Consider the following 12601-nt stretch of genomic DNA (forward strand, 5'->3'; position numbering starts at 1 on the left):
CTGGTGACTGGTAACTCTCTTTGTCATTGTTTTTGTTAACTTAGAAGCTAATGTTTAAACAATTGTCAATTGAGTTTAGGGGTTGTACATAACTATCCGAACAACCCTTGATATGTCTAATGTTTGAATTTCTGCACTGGCCGTACAAAGAAAGAATTTTGTTTATGAGAAGTTTTGGTGTATACAGCAGAGAAAGAAAAAAGATCTTCAGACAAAAATCTTTGGTCTGTGAGATACTTCTGACTATGCTAAAAGTGTTGCAAAGAAATATTTAACCTGATAGTGTGCTGTTTAAGTAAAGTCCTAGTAGCAGGTGTCTGGAAAAGCCGAATAGCGAATAGTTTCGAATACCGAACAGCGAATAGTCTTGAATAGCGAATAGAGAATAGTATGAATAGTGCAAATAGTGGCGAGCAGTCTCAAATAGTAGTGAATTGCGGCAAATATTGGCAAATAGTAACAAATAGGGTACCCAGTATCTCGCAGCTAACCTCGTAGCGACTTAGGATGGGTTTTTTTCAGCTAAAAAGCGCAGATGCTTATCAGGACGAAAGGTGTTCCTAAACGTAATTTCTTCTGTTTGCACCACTGCAAAAGTGTAAATACGTTTTTATTAGGTTGTCTTTGTGTTTTCTGTTTTGTTTATGTCTGTGATGGACAGCCTACTAGCCTGTGTCCGGAGAAGAAAAGGTAATAAACTCACTGAAATTCTGTTGCTTATCTGGATATTAGATTTAAAGCGGTAACTGTTGAGGACTATTCGTCAGTGTTTGCTACTTTTTGCGACTGTTCGCCGCTATTCACACTATTTGAGACTATTCGTACTATTTGAGACTATTCGCTATTCGCAACGATTCGCTATTTGCTATTTGGGTTTTCAAGACACCCTCCGAGTATGCGTTTACAAAAAGGACTCCAGTTAGCAGAACAAAGGGAAAGGGATAGTAGGCAATGAGTAACTAAATTAATAACTAAGTGCAATGAGGAACTGCAGCAAACATTTCTTTTCAGAATGGAGAGTTTGACTCTACGAGAGGAGCAGGAGGAGGAGTAAGTGGTAATTCTTGTTAACAATGATGAACGTGCCCTGGCAAACCAACCCTAAGAAAAGGCCAAAAAGATGTGATTCTGTACAGGGCGAAATAGAACAGAAACACAGAACAGAAAATAAAAAGTGCTTGTATTCATTTCAATTTATTGAGAAACGTTTTCTTAATACTGTTTCAATGAAATAAAAAACACTCCAGTAAAAGCAAGGGATTAATGTTTTGTAGAAGTACTAAGTGTAGCACGATATTACAACCAGCAAAGGGCAAGAACAGTACATGCTAGTTATCTACAATTAGGGGATGAGTAGCTAAATAATTAACTAAGTGCACTGAAGAACTAAAACAAAGATTTCTTTTCAGGATGGAGTGGGAGACAACTGATGTGCAAGAGGTTAGTAAAAATTGAATTGCACCATATTTCCCTACAAGAGGCAGTTGTCCCCATTATGTGCCATGAGGAGATGTTGTGAGCTGTTAGAAAGAGGAGCTTGGAATGAGCGCTTTCTTTAAGATCTTTAGGCAACATATTGTCTTAAACAAATAGTGAAATTTTCCTCCAACTTCAGGCTTTACTTCTTTTGGAAGCAAGGGAGGGGGAGAGTTGGTAGTAGTTATTTTTGAATCTTTACTTTTTATCTACACTTTGTCCCTGATTCCACCTAGGTCTGCCTACGGGGATGTGTTAGCGATTAAAGAGGCGCTGTATGAAATTGTAGTCGTTGTGTTAGGGACAGTTGATAACCTTGTCAGGAGTGTATAAGTTTATGGAGATCTACATCTACATCTACATTCATTAAGTTGATAAAATGTTGGAAGACATCACATCAACTGTACACAAGAGATTGACCAATTTGTATGGGTGTAAATTGTGGGTTTTAAGGGGCTAGGGAAAGATATGTAAACTGGGGAATATACAGCGTATGGTCTCCATTTCCGTTATGAAAATTATAAATAACTTAAAAATTGTGACAATCTCAAGGCTGGATAGGGAGTAGACTTGGCAGGGAGGAGGGGTAAGAGGGGGGGTGCAACGGTGATACATGTTTCAGTCTGCGTTAACGAACTCTTGAACAGAACAAATCATCCAATCCTTTCCTTAGCTCTTTATCTTGTTTTTAGCAACTGAATTCCTGGGTTCCACCAATTGCAATGAGTTCGATGGGTTTGGCCAAACGTGAGGCGAGTAAACAAGAAAGATCTCAAACAGCATGACGAAGACCTAAGGATCCATTGCAAGGGTGTTACTTATGAAGCTGGGGCTTTTGGTGGACTAGAACCCTGCAATGAACCCAAAAGGAAGAAAAAGGCAAAGTAGACCAAGAAAAGACTTTGGACATATCCATTTGAACATATTTTTACCAACATATTGTGTTTTGTGTGGAAAAATAACTTGAAGTCATGTTTGCAGGCATTGCTTACTCTAAATTGCAATTTCTGAAAATATGCAGTTTTCGTGCGTTTTTGGCTACCCCTTTAAATTTTTTCAAGTTGTATTTGTGCAAACATCATCCAATTTGGCACAAATATTTTTGACATGACATACCATGAACCTATGGAGCCAAATTCCATTTCACTAAAAATAACTGGAGTTTTGAGGAGTTCAGTTTTATTTTAAATGCTTTGCTTACCATGGTGACACAAATAGTCGAAACCCGATTTCGTTCCATAGGTTTGTAGTGTTTCTTAATTAGATCCATGAGGCTTAAAACCAGCTCAATTAGAGGTATTTTGTGTTTTTTTATTTAAGGGGGCAAAAGATAGCTTGAAAAATGATAGTCTTTGTTATTGTTAATAATTAACTAAGAATAAACAAATGTTGTCAAGTTCAGTCATTGGTTGGTACACTGAGTCAAACACTTGCTTCATGTCAAATTTCAGCAGTTTACTATCAATGGTTTTGATGCTATGACTATTTTAATAATGACCTATTTTATTGATGGTTTTCAACCAGAGGGCCCCCTTAAACAAGGACCTGTGCTATAAAAGGCATAGCTCCTCCCCCTCTTCGTCACACAATCTTCGTTCATAGTCCTATTCAAAGATGGGGGACTCAGTGAGGACAATGCGGTAAACCCATTCTGCAATGGAGCAAATAAAAACCTACACATTAAGAACTTAATGCAAGTGTAGAACCACCTTTATGCTCTTTATCTTGTTCTTAGCAACTGAATTCCCAGGCTCCACCAATTGCAATGAGTTCGATGGGTTTGGCCGAACATGAGGCGAGTAAACAAGAAAGATCTTAAAGACTAATTTTTGTACTGATGTACTTGTATTTTAAGTTTTTTACCGTTTATCCCCAGGACGCCAATGAGGGTTTGCATCCAGCTCTGCCAGAGGTTATTGCCTCTCTGAAAGTAATTAAAATTACTCAGGAAAAAGTGGGTGAGTCTTGGCTTTGTCTGCTGAGATGAAGAAGCAATTCTTTTCTCTCTTTTCACCTCTTTCAATAAATAATTTGCCTCAAAGTTTAAGAGTTCTGGTACAGTCCTGTCATTTTGTGTTTATTAAACAAGTGTACGATCAACCTTGATTTATCTGTATGTTTGTGTTTACAATATTTCTGTGGTCACTTCTAGGAGTTAGTGAAATTAGCAATTTTTTTGTGTCGTTTGATGGTAAATTTGCGTACTTTAGAAATAAGGTTGTAGAAGGATGTTTTATTTGACTATTTCACCTTTTTTTTTTTCGGTTAAATTACCTACAGCTCTTATGTTATCCTGTACCATTTGCTTGAATGATTTTGAGGAGGGTGAGGAGGCAAACGAACTACCTTGCAGTCATATTTTTCACAAGAAATGCATCAGTACATGGTAAATGGTAAATGGAAAATCGTAAATGCAATAATATTTGCGTAATTAAAAGACAGACAGGCAGATTGACAAACAGACAGGCAATTTATTTCAACACAGTATGTCTTCAATTGCAAAGAATTAAATTATAAAGATAATTATTAATCCGAAGAGTCGTTACAGTGAAGTTTTTAATTGTGACTGACTGACCGTGAGCCATTAAGTTAGTCTTATTTGTAGCCTTAAACTTTTTTCTTGATAGAAAAATAGTCTATTTTGAGCATTCTCGTGTAAACAAGTGAGGCGAAATACAACCCTTTGGCAGATAATCAACAGACTATTTGAACGTAGTTTGAGGTTCCTTTGCACTGTGCGAGGATTCATGCGAAGAAAGTAGTGTTGATAAGGCACACTGAAGGGGGGAGGCTGAACTTTGTGGCAAATAAAAGTTGATTAAACTCTTTGGACTTTTGTTGTCAATACAGTATGTGTTGTCTCGCTGATATAGCAGGAGCATGTTTTCTTAAAACTCCTGATAGAGGCCTTTTGTGTGGAATGTAGTGGAAAAAAAGTTGAAGGACTAGACAGGGTAAAATTTCTGATGGCTGCAAATTCAATATCTATAAGGGGGAGAGTTGTATTTAAGATTAAAGATGCTTTCTTTTCTTTGTAGCACGCCACTCGTCCAATGTGTAGGGATGAATTGCCCCAATGAAGAAATACTGTAAATTATTGTAAATAATTATTGTAAATAATGTTAGGAACAACTAAATTGTAAATAATGTTAGTATTGTAAGTTTTGTTAGTATAGTTAAATTGTAAGTTATGTTAACATTGTAAGTACTAGGTAATTTTTGTATGTAATGTAATGTAAGTTATTGCATTAATCACAAAAAAAAACTGTACATTTAATTTCAACTGTAGTTTAGGAAGTTAGTTAAAAATTAAAGTATTAGAAGTAAAGTGCCATTTTTTTTCAGCCATCACTTTTCTTGACTGTTAGATGGTATCGCTTTCACTTGTATATGTAGCAGCTGCCTAAGAAGTGAAAAGAAGTTACATTATGGTTTGTTCAAACTCAAATAGTAGTACAGTGTCTTATACTGAATGAACGAAATGGTATAAATTGTAGTTGCAGATGAGATCTTAAAGATACCATTTTTTTGTAAAGTCCATTGAATTCAAAAATCAAATTATTATATTTATTAGCATTTCTTGTTTGCTATCTTCTTTGTTACCATCAGCAGTGATTGTTTTGGTTTTAGAAGTCAAGGAAAAATTAAAATGAATTAGTGAATTAAAAAATATTTCCTTTAAGTAGTCTCTTAATTATGATTTTGATGTAGAAAAGTTGTGGTGTCAGAGCAAAAATAGTTAAATAATAAAAATGTATTGAAATTTGTGTTATCATAATGTTGAAAAGAATTTTGCTTTTGGGTGAAAGTATTATTTTTTCAATTATCAATTTTACAGTGCTAATTGTATCTGTTTACTAATCTGGTGGATTTAAGTAAAGGATGGCAGATGATTCTGTCATTTTTAGGCTTCTGAAATGTTTAATGAAAATATTTAGCTTAAGAAATCAAGAGAGAAGTAAGATATTCCCAACTGAATATTAAGTTCAAACAAGACTCTCAAGACGATCTTTGGTGAATTGATACTTGCAACAAGACTTTCAAGAAGAACTTTGTATAAATATAGAGTATGAGTCCTAAAAGGTATGTGAAGGTTATTATTTGTGAATTGGCACTGGTGTTTATAAGGGCTCTTAAATTTAATCATATTTTTACCACAAGCTAAAGGTAGTTTTTCTTGGCATGGTCTTGTTTCAAAAGTAAGTCTTTAAATGGCAAGTTGCATTACATTATTTTGAGTTTCAGTTAGTGAGCATTGTAATGGTCTCAAGCTGAGTGAATTGATCTGAATCAAATCAACAGTATTCATTGTCATCACAGACTTCATTTAAAACAAATTTATATTTAAGATTTATTGTTAAAAGTTGTCGAATTTAGATTTCTTCAAAACTTGTTAAGTATCCATGTAGTGAGATCAATTCATCTTCCGTTTGAAAGTAATACACCGTATTCATAAATGGCCGCCACGCAGAGCGGCCTGGATTTGAGTGCATGAAAACGAGGCGAGAAAGACCAAGCGAGTAGACATGGAGAGCTATTCATGCCGAGTGGTTAGATAAAAAAAACGCAAATTATTTTCAGTTTTCTGTATTTTTCTTGAAACATTAGACAAAACCAGTGACCAGTCCAGTTATTTGGTTGGAAGTGCTTTTCAGCATCAAGATCAATTGCATGATATATTTTTCTCACGGACCCCACCTGGCTATTTGAGTGCTTATTTGAGTGTCATCGCCTTGAAATAAACATTGAATACTCTGACGAAAAAAACAAAAAAGAACAAAAAAGGACAAGAAACAATAGCCAAAAAATGCTTTTAAGAATTATACAAAGGCTCAATGACGAGTTATCTTTTGACTCATTCAATTTAGACCGCCGGTTTCAAACAACACTTCCTGTAAACAAATGCGGATGGTGTCAAACCTTTTAGTGTTGTCTGTTCTGGATATTATGCATAAAAAATGTGTCTTCAATATTCGATTCTTACTGCATGCTGTCCTCTCAAGAAAATTAATAGACAAATGTAAAAAAAGGGTTAAGAGCGAAGGCTTCCATTTGCCCCAAAAAGGTACTCCATATCTCTCCAATCGCAACAAAATCGTATATGGAATGTGGAGCGTGAGATACAATTTGACTCAATCAAAAACTCGTTACTCGAACTATTGCACCAAGATTAGAGAAGCTGTTATTTTAACACCGTTTGACAAGATGTCGTAAAGTTTATTTTTACTCTCTTTGATGTTGCCTTTCTAATTTATCAGAACTCTTGCAATAATAGGATAGCATGGAACATACGAACTGAAAATTTTCTTATATTTAACAAAAAACGATATGCGTCGAACAAGGAATTATCGGTAAATTTGCGGCCACAACGTGTTAACTACCAAATGAGAATGCAACAAGGGACGGACAGCAATGGCAAAGTGCAAGCTTCTAAAAATTTCAACTTTTATTGTCACCTGTCATTTAACTGAGCCTATTAATGAGATATGCAAAGGCCGTGTTAGATTAATTCACCCGTAGCAATATTGAGGTAAGTGTGAATTTATATCCTCTTCAACATTAAAAATGTAACCGAGTTAAAGGCATGAGTGCCAAGTTAATTACATAGCGTAAATAACCTACTTATAACTGAAATTACTCGCAAAACGTTCTGCAGAAATTGGCCCCTTAAGAGACATCTTGAAGGTGTGCGAAAGAGCTGCAATATGCATCGTCTTACATGAGACATGATCTGGTTTAATGGACCAAACTTAAACGTTACACTAACTTTTTTTCAAATTGTTGTCCGTTTTTGTGACATGATTGTACCTGAGAGCTTATTGAATTTGCCAGAAAATTATCGTTATTCATTTGAGAGCTTCGAAGAAGCCACAATTTGTGTGGTCAACAAAACAGCAATCGGCCAGTGGTAATTGATCAACGCAGTGCAAGAAAGAACCCCAATTGGCGTAATTAGGTCACTTTGGGTGTTTCAGAATTTGTTTGAAATGGCATGGTAGCTTAGGTTTTGTTCGCACTTCGGGGATATTGCGTCTTGTTACGTTGTCGCGTTCAAAAGTGACATGTTTTCTGTGTCTGAGGCGCAGTATTGTGCAGGTAACTAGCAGGGAGTGCAAATCACTTCCTAGCTTAAGTACAAGACACACGTGAGAAATAAAAGGAAGAAACATTGAAATCAGCAAGGGAGGGCCGGTTTGAGGGGGGAAAGAGATAATATGTGTGCTATGTGGACTACTCTTAACACAATGTAATGACATCATTTCTGACAACAACAGTACAGTCAAATGGGTATGTAAAGGGTGGGTAGGGGACTCGTACCCAGAAAAAAAGGAACCGCCCAACAGACCTTACTTTGGTTGCTATGTTATTGTATGTGATTTATGGTATGGTAATTATTTTCATATATGCATCTACGCCTTACATTTTTCCAAATACAAAGCATTCTGTGTTTGTGAACCATTTTGTAGCCTTTGTTATCAACTCTCAATAATGTTATAACAGCTAGTATCCGAGCTGCGCAATAAAATTTTGTGATTCTATTTCTTTTTCAGAGAAAAATGGTGAAGTTGGTCTGTTTCCTTCAATGGAATATTTTCCAATTGACTCTTGTCTTGGAGAGGGGCGTGGCCAGCTAGCCCTTTCCGTGGAGTATTGTGGTAAGTATAGCTGCTACTGGACATTCTTCTTTGATGATAAAGTGCATAAACTTCACAAACTGACAATGAATTACATTTTTTCTTTCAATTTGTTGTAACCCTAAAGAAATTTAGAAGGAGAATTAACCTTCACAGAATGCCGTCGATTTTAAAAGACTTCAATTTCAGTAAGTGACCAGGTGAAGATGGCTTTACAATAGAGTTCTATACAAAGTTCTTTGAGCTTCTACCTAGCAAGCTAGTTGAAAGTCTTAACACAGCATATTCGAATGGGGAGCTGTCAATTTCACAGAGAAGGGGGGTTGTCACCCTTATTCTAAAGGCAGATTCTGACACTCTGAAGCTCACACATTGGCGGCCAATAACCCTGTTAAATGTTGACTACCAGATTGCATCCAAAGCAATAGCTACACAAATTAAAGAGGTACTTCTGCAGCCAATACATACTGGCCAAACAGGCTTTATGAAAGACAGATTTATTGGTCAGAGTATACATCTACTACGTGACCTCTTAGAACAGACGGAACTGGAAAATATACCAGGCATTCTCCCCCAGCTTGACTTTTGCAAAGTCTTTGACACAATCCAGTGGCCAATGATTCAGCAAGTTTTGTCAATTTTCAACTTTGGTGTTTCTATTAAGTGTGCAGTTTTTTGCCTGATTCAAGCATTCCAAGGTGAAGAATTTTAAAGCTTTCTATGCAGCAGGTAGTGCTATCATTTTAACACATGAATAAATTGTAGTAAATGAAATTCTGCGTTCAAATTTGGAAAAAGAACAATCAGTAAGGAAATTTCCAACTACTTCTAGGCTGTTTTTATGTGCATCTCAGCGATGTGCTATACCATATTTTGCATGTATCAATTTTGTTATTCACGCTATGTTACTTTACACCAAAGATGCTGGGACTCTTTAAGGTACAAAGTTCCACATTTCAACACAATCTTAATCACCTAAATATTGCATTTTCATTGCAGCTTGTGTGAAAGAGTTGATTTTCTGGTTGTCATTCCTGTAGCACATTTCGCATGCAATCCACGCAATCAGACATGCAAATGCGTGGGAATTTTAACTGCGAATTATTTCCTTTCCTAGATTTCTTTTCGATTTTATTTGGCAGAAAACTAACAGTTTAGCAACTTAATAAAAGAAACAGAATCTCATAACCACAGACTTGGTAGTTTGGCAGCTAGGATCATTTCGTGAGATCAACTGTTTTTGTAACATAAGTTGCGCACAATACGCGCTGTTGTTACATAACTCAGGTTTACGTTACAGATACTGCAGTTATGTCTGAGCTTCTTATTGGATGAATTTGGAGGTATCAAATTTGTGTGTAAAAACGAAACTTGGCCATATTTTGGCCTCTTTTGTCTGCTACTACTATGAAATTGTCCTACTGAGATTTCTTATCGACAATTTTAGTTTAGTTTATCCTTTCCATTCGAAATTCATCCAAGTTTACTTGTGTTCCCTTATTGGATACATTGTTCTTCTTCTAAAGCCAGCTCTAGAGGGTAAATTGAAATATCATTACTATCAGATTCATGACTTAGTGTCCACGATGTTCATTTGCTGTATGTGCTTCATTCACAGAATTATGAACCAGATAGTCTGCTATGCTCTTTGCATGGAATATTCAGGTAAACAGTTGCGATTTCTCTTCTGTCTATTATTTTACCATACTGATGTTGCAAAAAGTTCTAAAATACAGAAATCTTTTTCCACAGTGCCTAAACAGTGCTGAGTTATTGACTGATATTGAGTAACCAAACTCAAATAGATCTATTCAGGTAAAAATTCTGCAATTTGCTCTTTATCTATGAAATTCCATGTAACAAATCGATTAATCTAAGCTGATTTCATTTTGACAAAGCGCATTCCGTGCTGGTTTAACTGCTGATTGGCCTTAGTACTTCCAGAAGTCTCTAAGGTATGTATTAAAATGATGTTCTAGCCCTTATTTAAAAAAAAGATTTTGCAGTTATTTGTGCTGTATACAATTGAGCATTTATTTTAGAATTTAATTTCATGATCTTCAGACCTCTAAAGTACTATTGAATTTATTTCAGGTTTTATTTCCCTCATCCTCAAGGAATTTCACTGTCTATCTTTGGTAAGTGAACTTACTTTTTATTCAATAATGCAGAAACAGCTCTGACGATAATTTAAAATTAATCAATTAATATATTCGATTTTTTTGCTAAGTCTAAGCGCCCAAAAGTTTTCAACCCGAGCACAGACAACACTTCGTCCAGAAATGGATAACATATGCACACCAAACAAAAGAAATTTTGGTCTTAAACACAGCATTAGTTTTGCGCTACGCATGGTCAACTTCAGTATGACAGCTTTCTTTATTCTAAGTTTCCAAAGAGTGCTTGAAGATCAAAAACGGTTCGATATTCACTGAATTATGATTTATTTGTTACCTTGGGCGGCTTTGGAGTCTTGCACGAGCTTAACTCAATTAAGGTCCATTGGCCAATGAAAAAAACGAACTTAGTTCATTTGCCATATTGCTCCTAGGAAGAACACTCTCTCAATTTGCGCCCTTCAATTTGCTGAGCGAACAAAATTTGGTGCGCTTTCATAGACTGCTGCTACTAAATTTCAGTCAGGCGGAAAGTAAAACGCCTAGTCAGTTTAACAAAATTCAGTTTCCATTTGCGATCAATCTGCGAGCCGAATTTTCTTTGCCAGGCATGCCGTTAAAGCCTTGGCACATTCAAAAGTGGTGTTTTTGAGAAGCAGAAAAATGAAACTTTTGATGATCAGTGCAATTATGACAATAACAGCACCCATGCTCATAGCGTGCCCAGACTAGAATCTGTTTCTGAGATAGAGTCAGGTGAAGCAGGAGGGCAACACCTCCGAGGGCTTTGTTGAGCGTTGAAAAAGAATCCAATGACACTGGCTAGTCCAGCGAAATTTCTCCAGGAGTCTTCTACTTCGATAGAGGTTTCTGAAGACCAAAAAGAAAAGAAAACTGGTGTTACTTTTAGTGAGGCTGAAAATGTCACCTGGTTTGTGTTCTGAATTGTGCGAAATAAGAAAATTTTACTCCAACAAACTAAACTGCAATCACGAAGGAACCGCCTTACAAAATAATACCCTCGACAAAATGTTGGAAAGAACTTGCGGATTTCTGTGGTTTTTGAAAAATATAAAACATCTTGATCCGGCCTTCATTCACTGTGCAAACCCGGAGTTGGTACAAGAGTTTGTGCAGTTCATGATGGATAAGTGAGGTGTAAAACCGATTACCTGGCACCGATATATTTTGGCCTTAATCAATGTCAGCAAAGTACCGCTTGATTCCTACGGCAGCTCGGATAAAGGGAATCGAGCGAAGTCCTGGAGAAAATTAGAGCCGTTCAAAGACAACTGGAGTGCTTAGCGAGAAAAGAGTGGGTAGACGCCCAGAAGTCCAAAAACCTCAGTTGGAGAAGGTTGTCTATTCAGAATTACTCGAACTTTGTCACGAATTAAAATGGGAGGTCGAGGAAAAGAGCGGATCTGGTCAGGCAAGGAATTGCAGGAATTTATGCTTGCTATTATTATATTGTGCCGCAAAACCCTGGCCACGTAAAAGAATATGTCACACTGAATTTACAACGATCAGAATGCAGATCAATCAAAGAATCAAAATTTTATATGTTTTAACGAAGATGGCACTGTCGTTTTGTTTGAGGATGACTACAAGACTCGGCCTACTTATGGTCCAAATCGCACCGAATTAACATCACTTACTTTTCTAAATTACTACTTAAAACTTTATTGCACCAAATTAAGGCCTCTCTTACTGTGTGGGAAAGAGCGTGACTACGTTTTTGTCAATTAGGGAGGCGATCCATTTTTGCAGGCTTCTTACGGCAATTACATTACCGTCTTGTTCAAGAGATATTTCAATCTAAAATTAACCACGGTGGATATCAGAAAAGCTGTTGCGAAGTACTTTTTGATGTTGCCTCAAAGTGGCAATTATTCCTTAAGAGAGTCATTTGCCATGTTAATGAAACATTCAGTCAGGACACAGAAACGTTATTATGATGAAAGGCCTTTGGCTCAGAAGAAAAGCAAGGCATTGGATTTGTTAGGTTCTGTGGCCTCTCGAAGCTTAGGGGAAGGCTCAGTGGAAATTCTTAGCGACAAAGACGAAGAATTTAACATCGAATATCTACCAACACAGGGAGAATCTGTAGTGTTCATAGCAGCCAATTCTACCAAAAGCGTTCCTGAGGTTTTTGTGGCTAAAGTGTTGAGGCTTTCTGTTGATTGAAAAACTACCTATCTGGCAAAGTTTTCAGAGTTAGAACCGGGAAAATTCAAGCTGAATGCAGGGAAAAGTTACAAAGAAGCCGTAAACGCCTCGATTTATCTAATGGATATCGTCTACTCCCACTCCAACGGCATCTATGAGTTAAGAACATCCACTTGGACGACAGAGCGAACGACATGCAAACGA

At 36.6% G+C, this 12601-nt stretch overlaps 1 pseudogene; it reads left to right on the forward strand.

Moving 5' to 3' along the window:
• The first annotated feature begins 11149 nt into the window (after positions 1–11149).
• The window catches only part of LOC149099771 (uncharacterized), a 1548-nt pseudogene continuing 96 nt past the window's right edge, over positions 11150–12601 (forward strand).

This window comes from Orbicella faveolata, unplaced genomic scaffold (genome assembly GCF_042242905.1).
Source record: "Orbicella faveolata isolate gen_17 unplaced genomic scaffold, um_ofav_v1 contig_46, whole genome shotgun sequence".
NCBI classification, from domain to species: Eukaryota; Metazoa; Cnidaria; class Anthozoa; order Scleractinia; family Merulinidae; genus Orbicella; species Orbicella faveolata.